At 34.1% G+C, this 13,537-nt stretch overlaps 1 pseudogene; it reads left to right on the top strand.

The window, feature by feature from the left end:
* The first annotated feature begins 303 nt into the window (after nt 1-303).
* On the top strand, nt 304-9,299 carry LOC149158977 (transcription factor MYBS1 pseudogene; annotated as a pseudogene).
* Nucleotides 9,300-13,537: the final 4,238 nt, after the last annotated feature.

Genomic DNA, 13,537 nt, shown 5'->3' on the forward strand with positions numbered 1-13,537 from the left:
AAATTTGATGTTGGTTCTACTGGAATGCCCTGAACAAGTGCCTTAAGAAATTGAAGATATTGAGAAATCTGTACCAAAAAATCAATGTAGAGAAGAGATTCCAATGGTGCCATCTGTATGGAAGAGGCTTTTTGAGGAGATATTCAAGTTGGTCTTAGCCATATTTCCACTGAAGAGAATCATCAGATTGAGAACAATTTGTTACATGTCGAACATATTGTCATTGAGCAAGAGGTTTTCCAGACTTCATTCTATGATCCAAGCCCTAATTTTCAGGAAATGTGTTCTTGTTTGATGTACTTGATGGTGAATGGAGAGCGAGATGCTGATAACGAAAGCACCTAGAAAGGGGGAACCCATTCTTATGGTTATACAAATATGGCATCTTAAAGTAATGGAACAGGAAAGGGGAGCTCCAAATATGACTAGGAACATCGCAAGGGAATTCCATGGACCGAGGAAGAACACAGGTAAAATTTAAGCCATGGATTCCTTCTCTCTCCAATAATTTTATTTTTAGTAATAACTGTACGAACTAATGGTATTTACTTGGCCTCAGTCCATTCGACAGTTTCTTCTGCCATTTTTATCTAATATATCGATATATTAAATTATAGTGACAAATCTATATTGATTTGGGTCTGCGTTTTTCTAGGATTTTTAGAGCTTCAAAGTTTATAATAGCTGTCTAGGATTCTTTATCACTAGTTTATTGATCTGACCTACAAATTGCCACTAGGTTATATTCTTGTGGGCCAGTTATTATTATAAGGAAAAACATTTTGGCACGGGTTTTCTACCTTTTGTCTCTGTGAAAACCAAATGCAAATTCATAACCATTTGCGTTTTTTGATGTTATTGTTTTCTTTTCTTCTAAAATGTTATGAAACCAGCGCACAAAAGGATAGAAAATATAGATCAACGTCTTAGAAATAAGCCTCTTCGAGGAGGCAACCTCATTTACATTACACAAATGAATAATCCATCGATGATTCAAATGAAAAACCTCTTTTCCATATATAGGAGTCTACGGGGTCACAATATAACCAAGCCAACCTAACAATAATAATATAAAGGCATAAAAATAACAATAGAGGGATTCTATGGCACACAATAATAACAATATGGGGACAATAGGGGCATAATAATAACAATAAGGGATACAACAACAATAGTAATGGGAGGATCACTAACAATATAGGGACTTAAAATGCCCCTCTCCTTCAAAAAAGTGTTGTCCTCAACACTTGAGTCGTTCTATATGCTTCTGAATAAAATTCTCATCCTGCCATGCAGAATCTTCAACAGGAAAGTTCTTCCACTTGATGATATACTTTGAAATTGATCGATTTTGTAGCTGTCTAGTTCTCGTTTCTTTGACTGCTTCATGTTCCAATATGATTTTTCCTTCCTCATCAAGTTTTGGCAATATTGTCCGAACTATAAGCTTGTCACCTATAACCTTCTTTAAGCATGAAACATGGAAAACAGGGTGCACTCGAGAAGCTACAGGAAGCTCCAATTTGTATGCCATAATACCTATCTTTTGCAACACCTTGTACGAACCATAATATTTTGGTGATAATTTGTTATCCTTCTTAGCTTGCTTGAGGGACATTTGTTTATATGGCTCTAGCCATAGGAATACCCAATCACCTACATCAAAACTTCTTTCATTGCGATGCTGATCTGCCTATTGTTTCATTCTATTATGTGCCAAGGTGAGGTTATCCTTTAAGAGTTGGAGAACTTGTTGTTGATGCTCGATGTGATCTTCCACTGCTTGAACCTTAGAATTTTCTCTTAAATATGATGTGATGGATGGTGGATGATATCCATAAAGTGCCATAAATGGTGTCATTTTTGTTGGAGTATGGAAGGAAGTGTTATACCACCATTCTTGACCCATTGTGTCTATTTATCAAATACAAAGCGATGAAGATATCCTTCCAAACATTTGTTTACTATCTCAAATTTCCCATCAAATTCAGGATGAGAAGATGAGCTATGAGCTAACTCAGTACCAAGATAAGAAAATAATTTTGTCCAAAAATTTCTAGTGAAAATGGGATCTATGTCACTTACAATAATCTTTTGGTTTCCATGTAGCTTTTGAATTGTTTCCATAAATGCAGTAGAAACTGTACTTGCTTTAAATGGATGAAATAATGCAAAAAATTGTTCATACTTGGTAAGTCTATCGACTACCACCATGATAACACTCTTTCCTTCGGACTTGGGTAAACCTATGATAAAATCCATTTAAACCTCCTCCCAATGTTGGCTTGGAATGGATAAAGGTTGTAATAGTTGTGGAGTCTTAATTGTTTCAACTTCATTTGTTGGCAAACCAAAAATTCCGCCATAAAATTTTGAATATCCGATTTAAGGCCATCCCAAAAAAAATCCTTCTTAAACTTGTGGTAGGTTTTTAGAAATCTCGAGTGCCCTCCTAAGGGAGAGGTGTGCAATTCCCTAAGAATCTTTTGTTTGAGTTGGGAATTCTTACATAGGTATAACCAATCCTTGTACCATAACGAATCATTTTTCCAGATAAGTGTATCAGATGTACTGGGATCTTGTTGTATCTTTTGAATGAGTGCCCACACTTCCTCATCATTCTTCCATTCATCATTTTCTTTGTTTATCCAATCTAGTTGGATAATAGAAATGGCGTAAAGAAATGTTTCCACATCTTCATCCTTTCTTGAGAGTGCATCTACCACAACATTTTGCTTCCCATTTTTGTAGATGATTTCAAAGGCATAACCCAACATATTTGTGACCCATTTTTGTTTCTCTTCTGAAGATAATATTTGTTCTAAAAATTATTTAATACTATCATGATCTGTTTTTACATTGAAGTGTCTTCCCATTAGGTAGGGTTGCCATTCCTTAAGTGCATGTAGTATTTCCAACATTTCCTTCTCATAAATAGCTTTGTGTAAATACTTTCCTTTGATTGGACAGCTTTCGAAAGCAATGGGCATTTCTTCTTGCATTAAAATAGCACCAATTCCATTTCCTGAGGCATCACATTCCACAATAAAGGTTTTTGTGAAGTCTGGTTTAGCTAAGACTAGTGCTTGGCACATGGCCTCTTTAAGATGTTCAGAGGCCTTCATTGCTTCTGGAGTCCATGAAAATGCATCTTTCTTCACTAATGTTGTTAGAGGTGCTTCTATTCTCCCATAATTCTTAACAAACTTGCGATAATACCCTGTCAACCTGAGAAATCCTCATAGATTCTTTATGGATTTGGGGATTTTCCATTCCTTAATGGTTTTAATTTTGCTAAGGTCTACCTTAACAACTTCATGAGATACAATCTGACCCGGATATTCCACCTCTTGTACTCCAAAGAAAAAATTCAAAATTTTTTCATATAATTGTTTCTCCTCCAATAGTTTGAGAACCATCTCAACATGTTGGACATGATCCTTCCAAGACTTGTTGTAGATTAGTATATCATCAAAAAATACTAACACAAATTTTCTAAGGGTTTGAAAATGGAATTCATCAAACCTTGAAATGTAGAAGGTGCATTAGTAAGGCCAAAAGGCATGACCAAAAATTCATAATGACCCTCATAACTTCTAAATGTTTTTTTTGGAATGTCTTCAGTCTTCATTCTGATTTGATGATATCCTAAACGAAGATCCAAATTGGTGAAGTAAATTGATCCATGCAATCCATCCAATAATTCATCAATGACAGGAATGGGAAATTTATCTTTAGTAGTGAGCTTGTTGAGCTCCCTATAATTTGGACACATGAACCATGATCCATCCTTCTTGTGAAATAATACCTGGAGCAGAGAAAGAACTTTGACTAGGCTGAATTATACCAGCCTCTAGCATTTCTACAACCATACGTTCAATTTCACTCTTTTGGACATAGGGATATCTGTAAGGCCTCATGTTTGGATGAACACTTCCTGGAATCAAATTAATAGCATGATCATGATCATGAATAGGTGGGAGGCGGAACCTCTAGTGGACATAATTGTGCAATTATGACTCATTGTTCTTTCTTTAGAAACTTTGTCATTCCGTTAGAGCTGATTATCTTTCCTGGTTTCCCTGCGATACCCCTTAATTCAACTTCCTTTCCTTCTGAAGAGAATTTCATGAAAAGTTCTTGAAAATTAAAAGCTATTGTACCCAAGGATTGTAGCCATTGGACTCTTAGTACAACATCAACACCACCCACTAGAATGGAAAGCATTGGGTTATTCAATACATATTCTCCCATGGATAGCTTTATATTATGGCACTTTCCCGAGAAATTTATGGTTCCTCCACTTGCAACCATCACTTCACACTCTGGTGCTGGACATAGGAAGCAATTTAATTCCTTGGCTATCTTACAATGAATAAAATTATGGGTACTTCCCGAATCAATCAACACTATTACCTTTTTTTCTTGATATGCCCTTCTATCTTGATAGTTTGAGGAGCAGTAATTCCAGCTAATACATTACGAGATACAGTCAGATTCATTTCTCTCTTTTTTTAATTTTGTTCATGGTGTATATCCTCTTCTTTTGATGTTTCTTGTTCCTTTTCTTCCTCCTCTTTACAATCTATGTAAAATAATTTCCTCTCGGCACACTTATGACCTTTAGTGTATTTTCTATCACAACTGTAACAAAGCCCTTTTGCTCTTTTTTCTTCCAATTGTTGTGGTGTCAACCTTGTAGGTTGTGGATGGCTAGGGGTAGTAACACTTCCATCTTTATGATTGTGAGTGGTGGGCTTCCTTGTTGCCATGATTTTTCTTTCCATTATTCTTGCCAACCTGAATGCCTTCTCCAATGGATCTGGTTCCCAAAGGCGAACCTCATGTCGGATGTTATATTTTAAGGTCCCTATGAACACATCAATCCTATTCTCCTCTTGAATATCTTTTACCCTTATATTCAATTTTTGGAAGTCCTCAATGTGCTCCATCATTGAACCCATCTGTTTGAGATTTATCACTTGGATAAAAAAAGTGTTTCTTTTTGTATCCTCATAATGTGCTATCATTTCATCCATAAAAATAGCCCAAGTGACAATTTTTCTACGAGAGAAAAGCCATTGATAACATATAAACTGATTTGGTTCCAAAAATAAAATTGCAATGCGTACCTTTTGTGTGTTTTGCACAATATGGAGATTGAAAAATTGCTCCATATATAGTATCCATGTTCCAAGATCCTTGCCATCAAACTTCCTCATATCAATCTTTGGAACATGGTGGTTCTTTGATCCAACATTAGAGTCTATGAAATCATGATTAACATTTATTTTGTTCTCATTATGAGTTTCATTTACTACTCTTTCGCCATTAGTAAGAATTCATTGTAAAAACTTTATCAAATCTGTCTTCATATTTGTCTGCAAATATTCCATGCCTTTCTCTAAATCATCCATATTAGCTTCCACACCATCCATCTTAGCTTCCATGCCGTCCATCTTAGTTTCCACACCGTCCATCTTAGCCTCCGTGTTGTCCATCTTAGCTTCCAAGTCATTCATCTTAGCTTCTACACCTTTCTTTAAACCATCCATCTTAGCTTCTACGTCTTTCTTTAAACCATCCATCTTATTTTCTTTAACCTTTTCTGTCAGTGAAATTTGTTGCACTTGGTTTCGTAATATTTATATATCATGTTGCATTTCTTCCTCTTCTTCATGGGTCATGGTAGATCTTTCAAGTTTATTACTAGGTGTGTCCATTTTCTTTCTTCAGGGCATCAATTACCGATAATAATGCTTCACTAATCCCTTTCAAAGTAACTTTTCAAACCAAGCTTATACAGAAATTTAAAAAAAAATACACACCTTTTTTCACTTTGTAGGAGCTTGATATTGAATTTGATGTACCTCTGTAATTTTGGATCTCCCAATTCTGAAATCGTGACCTCCAGTAACCCTCTGCCTCCTCCTTCCATTGCCACCAATCTGATCAAAATTGGATTCTCCACGGAAGAGTTATGCCAAATCTTCCACGGTGACCTGATTATAGAGTACTTCAGTAGAGCGAACTTGTATGACATGCCACGTGTCACTGTTTTGTCCTTAGTACCTGAAACTGATACACAGAAAACTATAGGCCATTCTCTTTCTGTAACTTCTTATGAGATTTCAATCTGATGCTTAAAACAAAAGTTATGAATATTTTCTCCAGGTCACCTGTTTGGAATGTAATTTGGGAGTCTACAAAAACACCAACTTCCTCAGATCATATCTCCGCAAATATAGCGAGAAAAACTCTGAAATTTGGACCCAAAGTTCACAACTATTTCTTCCCAAATGGGTTTTTTTTTAGCTTCTAAAACGTTGCGGAAAAAAATTTATAGCGAAAATGCCATGATGACTTGTTTGGAGTAGCAAAACCCTAGAATCCAAAGCTCTAATACCAAATGTTATGAAACCATCTCACAAAAAGATATAAAAGATAGATCAACGCCTTAGAAATAAGCCTCTTTGAGGAGGCAACCTCCTTTACATTACACAAATGAACATTTCCTAGATGATTCAAATGACAAAACCTCCTTTCTATATATAGGAGTCTACGAGGTCACAATATAACCAAGCCGACTTAACAATAATAATATAAAGGCACAATAATAACAATATGGGGACAATAGGGGCACAATAATAAAAATAAGGGATACAAAAACAATAGTAATGGGGGGATCACTAATATTATGGGGACCTAACACAAAAACACTCTTTTTATTATGTTAAAATTGAACCCTTATATTCGCTTGCAATTGGGTCTCTTTCACAATTTTTTTGACTAGCACTCTGGCTTTATGCCCTTAGGGTCAACCGAGGGTTCAGTATAGGAGAAGTTGTTATTTATAAATTATAAACCAATCAAGTTATGAATTTTTCCTACAAAGAGTGACTGCATGAGATTTTCCCGATGTGCTATTAATGAGGATATTTTTGATTGGCAGGATGTGGATATGAACATACTATCTAAATTGATTCCATTTGCTGCATGAAAATAAACAAATCGGATTGAACCATTCGATTTTTGCGATAGTTTTCTTTATGGTGAATATTTTGAAACTTTTTAGAAAGACAATGCTTCTATTTCTCCTATCTGATTAATTTCGTGAGGCCTCATCCGATAAATTCAATAAACAAATTTCAAGCCACCTAACTTAGGTTGTGACAGTTTATCGTTAAAAGAAAAAGATGTTGCTAAAGGAAAGACTCTTAAAGTAGGCTTGAGGCACTCTAAGAGCCTGCATACATTAGTTGGAGTTGATCAAATGAGTTCAGGGGGGAGACACTCTAGATCTTCCCTTAAATGACTCCTTATGCAAATAGGTGCTTTGTCAAATAATCATTTCTCATCTCCTGTGGGTATTTTTGAATATTAAACTAGGAAATATAAATATTTGGGTAGAATCATGGTTTCTGTAAATAAGGGTTATTTAAGACATCTCTCTGCATTATATTTGATTGAACAAAAAATCTACTTACGTAATAGAGTAGAAAAAGCTTACTTTATGGGCAAATTAAATGGGATCATAGATCAAGTATCTATGTGTGAACTTTGATGTACGATGACTTGGCTTGGTATAAAACTGGCTAGGAAAAAAAGTCAAGAATTTGATATTTTCTTGGAAAAAAACTTGGCAACTATAGTTGAAAATATACATAAGAGAGTAATGAAAATGGGTGGAGATAGTTTCTCTATGAATCAGTGACCCGTGAGTTCAACCTGTGAGTCTGGTTAGTGGTAATTGTGATGCGAAGCCTTTCAATATTCACAAATTGTGAAAATTTGCAATTCTTGTGGATCATTTATATATTGATTTCTTGAAGTAGAAAATAGTCTTTGTAGGTCCCATAATACCCAATTTATTGAAGAAAGTCCTTGGATATATTGGGACATTCTTTTACTCTAGTCTTGTATTTTTCTGTGTTGTATAATGACATTTTCCAACGTGTTCTTCCCCCTCTTTTCTAGAAGCTCAATACAAGGAGTGGTCTAAAACCATTCTTGGCTATCCTTAGACAAGTTGTGAGATGGCCTAGGAACCTCGAGTAGCCAAATTATCATCTCCTACTCCCCATAAAAAATGAATAAAATCAAGAGAAGTTTCTCTTTTCAATCTCAAGTTGGGAACAAACCTTCCAACTAATTGTCCCTTATGTGCTACTTGTGCTTTATGGTTTTCATCCATGTACCTTCTCTATTTCACCACCTATGGTGCTGCCCTCTGAAAGTGTGCCCTTTACCATAAACTCATCCTCACATCTTTCCATTCCCCCAACCCCATAAGCTTGTGCAACTCGTTTTGTTTGGGTTAAATTGTTATAAATTACTTATCACCAAAAGAATTGGTGAATAGACTATTATGCTAAGCAACCTTAAATGTTCTCCTGAATCTTAATATAACAGTCAATGGAAAATAATCCTTATTTATTTCAATATTTTATATATATCCATTTCCAAAGTGAACATTGAGGGCTCGAGAGTTGGGTGTTATTAAGCTTAATGAATGCTTGAGAGTTGATGTCTTCAATCTCACCAAATAGAGAATGAAAAGTAAAAGGAAACTGTGAAAAAGAATGTATCCTAGCCACACCTATAACTAGGGTCATAACCCCATATTCCCCTACTACTAGGCATATAGTACAACGTCGTGAAACATTTGTCAATGTTGTAATCCATTTTGTGTTTTCATTGTTGTGTTTGGTGGTATTGGAGTAGTCAGAAATGTTTCAAAAATGTTGATAGATGAGAACATGCTGAAATCGACTTTCTTCAAGATGGAGGAATGTTTGGGAAAAAGTAGGACATCAAATATTTTACCTTGGATGATTTTAATGATAATGTGAGTATGTTTTCTGATGCATGATATTCTTTCTTGGCTTCGAAAAATTTGGCAAAGGTGATTGGAGGAGCATCTCAAGGATTTTTTTATTTCTTGAACTCCCACATAGGTGGCTAATCATGCACAAGTTTATTTTATTCAGTTGAGTTCAGTGAACAGGGACAAAAGTTGATCTAGCATTCATGATATTACTAGTGTGAATGGAAGTGATGTATCAACACCACAAGGACCTATAACTGGTCAAGGAAATCAATCTTTAGTCTTTGCAGGGAAATTTGCTAATCATGGTTCTTAGCTAGGGCTTCCTCATGTAAATGGAGCTACAGTTGGTCAGCCCATTGCTGGGCCTATGGTTTCTACTATTGGCACTCATGTAATGCTTCATCTAGGACATGCTCCTCATGTTGTTCGAGTTTCTTACCTTATGCCACAACCAACTATGCATAGATAACTAGAGAGAAGGAGATGAGCACTTTGGATTACAAAGCTTCATTTGATTATATGTTTATTTTCATTGTATCAACAAGAAATTATGCATGTCAATTGATCCGCTAAATGCTGATTAGTTGGTGTATCATTGCTCAATTTGAACCTTTTCCTGTGTGGTATAAAAGAGATCATTTTCTTCTTCCTGTAAGATTGCCAAAGTGGAGGATGTTAATTTTCTCACAACGAATGATTTTGATGGGGATACATGTAAGAAAAAACTCGAGTTTCCATTCTTTTATTATTTCCTTTCTTCAGTTAAAATAAGAAAAGAGAAAGCCTCTAAATACAAATTGCAATATTATATGATAACTGTTACAATTTGGTGAAGAATAGACAAAGATGGAGATTTCAATAATTTTTCTTTTTTTAACATCAACATGATTTAGGATGCTTTGTCCACCTCTCCATTTTTCACTACATCATTAAGTATTTTAGTTGCTTCATGCAACATTCCCTCCACATGCAACATACTCTCTTTATAGAGGGAATCCTACATGTGTATAGATATCAATATCAATGCATTTCCCACTTTGTACATTCCAACCAAGTGATTTAACAACAATCATTATACCAACTATAGAAGATTTTTGAGAAACATTCAATCTGTGGAACTCAAAATGCTTGCTTCTCAATTTGTCTATATCATTTTCATTTTCCTCAACAAAGGCTTCATCAAAATATTCTCTATTGTAGTATACTACCCTGGAAGGCACAACCAAATTTGGTTTTTTATCATCTAAGTCAGTAAGAAAATCTCTTCATATTCACAAATTTGTAGCCAAATGACCAACCTAGGTGCCAAAACATTTATCCTTTGTGTTTCTAAATGGCTACATATCTAGAGCATATGATTTTATCTCCAACGTATTTCTATCCTCATTCTTACCATTGTATCTTCACATGGGCACTTTGTTCTACTTACTATCGTTGTTCTCGAATAAAAAAGTTATTGAGAATGATGATGAGAATATGGGTACGTACATAGTAAGTATGCATTATGTTTGGGTGTTGATCATCATCAACTCAAAATAAAAAACAAATGCAACCATACAGTGGAAGGTCAATACGGTTGCAACACTATGAGCTTTTATGATACTGGGAGGGTCCTTTGCCAATTTGATATTATGTGTCCCTCAAAGGCATCTTACAATTGGTCATAAGCCTTGGAAAACTACTCTCGCACAAACTTGTCCAAAATCCAAACACATATACAAGTGTCACTGGAAATACTTAGAGTGTTTCCTTTGCAACATCTGGTGCAAATGCAAGTTATACTAGTTACATAATAAGACGTTCATTTAAATTTTCATACACCATCAAGATTGTGTATTAGGCTATTAAATTTTTATTTTTTTCATATAAGTGATACTAACCTCGATGATTGAGGATAACTGAATCCTTTTTTATGACAACCGATAATTGAAATCGTTGTTCTGTTGGTGCTTAAATGACTTAACTAGAACATTCTAACTAGTTCTGGCTCTCTAGATGCCTATGATTTCTTTAATTTCTCTCGTGGATGCTTCATCAAGGCCTCTCCTAACCCTTATGCAATGTTTCCCTAAAATCTTCTTCCCTTAAATTCCCTTGAATCCCCTCAAGCTTTTAGATGCATTGATTCAATGCTCAAGTCGAGCGAGAAAATAAACTCATAAGTAGTTGCAGCAGACAGGCTTATGTACCCTGACTCTGATAGCAAAGCCATAAGGGTATGGAAACACCAGGATTTCACAGAGCATAGTTGTCTCAAGTCTACCTTAGGTAACATCAAGGCTTCGCTCATTGCTAACGATCAAATTTTCAGTGCTCACTTACACTATTCAGATAAGTGTTTATGTTGAATTTAGGATGTTTTTATTTTTCACTTCTTGTATGACTATAGAAACAAGAAAGTGGTTCAATTTCTTTACCATATTTTTTTAAGGATTAGACATAATATCACTCATATTTATCAAGTTCAAATTAGATAAGATACCATAAAAATTAGCATGAAAAAATTTAACACTATATATCTTAAATATATATATTTTTTTACAATATTTTTTTAAGGATTAGACATAGTATCACTCATAGTTATCAAGTTCAAATTAGATTAGGTAACATAAAAATTAGTATGAAAAAATTTAACACTATATATATATATATATATATAACTTAAATATTTTAAATAATTTGCATTAATATAAACAATTTTAAAACTACAATTTACTAACCACAACCACATTTTTATCTTCAAAATGTTTGTGCTTTTAAAAACTCTAAACTAGATCCCTGTGTGTTTAGATCTTATCTAAAATCCTTTAATAATTAAAACTTAAATATTCAAAACTCAAAACTCTCTTTAATTTATGATTTTATTTAAAATCCCTTTTATAAGTTATACATATTTAAAAATTAAATATTCAAAACTTATTTTTATAACATTTCTCTTAACATAAATATATATAAAAAATTAATTATTTTTTATAAAAATTGCTCAAACTTCTTGATTTTTTTCCCTTATATTTCAATATTCTAAACTATTAAAAAAAACACTAAAATTTTGAAATCCAATAAAATTTCGTATAAACATTAATTTCCATTTTACATGGGATCGTGCCTCCATTTACATCCACCTCCATTTACATCTAATTTGCGTTTAATATTAACTACATTTAACGTTCCAGACATGCAATTTAATGATGATGATGATAGTGGTTAACGTCCATTGAGACCAAATTGGTATATCGGGACCTATAATTTTCTTAGTTTTTAATTGTCTGGCTCCTCGTATTTCTTGGCGAGATTGGTTTTGTAGCTTTCCTTTTTTTTTCTCTACAGTCTTCCAGCTTCCTTTATCTGGCATCTCCGGTTTTGTAGCTTTCTTTTTTTTTTCTCTACAGTCTTCCAGCTTCCTTTATTTGGCATCTCCTTCATCTCTTCTGTTTCTTGGGACATTGGTGTCTTAGCTTAGCGATCTATTGTGTTTGTCCTTATGAAGATAGTCGGAGAAGAAGTTTGGTCTAGGAGAAGAATAAATCCGTGTCATAAACTATAAACTATGACGGATCAAATTTTTATCAAAATATTCCATATACGAATCAAACTGTCAATTTTCTGTGATTTTTACAATGATTCGGGCATACTTGGTAACTATGGTATCAGCTATCTTGAAAATATTGTTGTAAGAGCTTCTAAAAATTGGTGTGTGCATGTGAATAGGGTATGTTAAAATATACAAGTTGCTACATGTAGCAATTGGAAGTAGCATTATACAAATAAAAGAAATTTGTGAGATGAAATGTATACAAAAACTGTAGCAATATTACCCTAAACACAAGAAATAAATTATGAAATATACTAACCCGGTTCATGGTTTGATAAATTATTCGTAATTGTCACTTTTGAATGATGATTATTGATTATTACCGCAGGGTTAATGGTGAACATCTAGCAGCCGAACCACATAAATACAACACAAAATAGACCGTAGTATGACCATAGTATTCCTAACTTTAATGTAATGTACACACGAATCCAAAAAACACTCACCCGCTCTCGAAACCGCATCATACGTATATTGGCGATAAAGAGGAATAATTTTAGGGTTTAACTTTGATGTCAATAAAGACCTTGGCAACAGTTTCATATTCAGATTGTTAGCGCATGCCTTGCCATACCCGGTCCCTCGTTTCATTAATAATAAAAAGTGGTCATCACCAAGAACTTGGTTGTGAGAGACTCCCTTCTATTTCCATGTAAAACAGTAACGACATAAAATAATAATGTGAGTTAAAGAGTCAAGTAATTGCAGGTAAACAGGAGGCTATGTACGGAGATTTAAAAAAAAGGAGGGGTGAAATCTATTAAAGCATTACAAACCTAAAATTATATGAATGTAATAGAAGAGATAAGACAATTAAACAATCCCTTTGTCCTATTGTACCGTTAAAAAAAAAAATTCAGAAATTATTCTGTGCAGTGTTTAAATTTACTGTAGTAACTGGCTGTTTGTCGTGAGAATGATTACATTCCTCCTATCATTAGGTTTCTGGAATATGCAACCAGATATCCGGAATCTGCAATCACATAAGTTCAGAGCACAAAACTTTCAACATTTCTTTTACATTACAGAATTTATCAAGAAACATTGATATATGAAAATATGAATGCTAATCGTAAAATCTTAGTTTCAAATTTGTTACTATCAAGTTTTTGATG

Source organism: Pinus tabuliformis, chromosome 5_2 (assembly GCF_031772625.1).
Source record: "Pinus tabuliformis cultivar Carrire ecotype Pingquan chromosome 5_2, CPIR1, whole genome shotgun sequence".
Classification (NCBI taxonomy): domain Eukaryota; kingdom Viridiplantae; phylum Streptophyta; class Pinopsida; order Pinales; family Pinaceae; genus Pinus; species Pinus tabuliformis.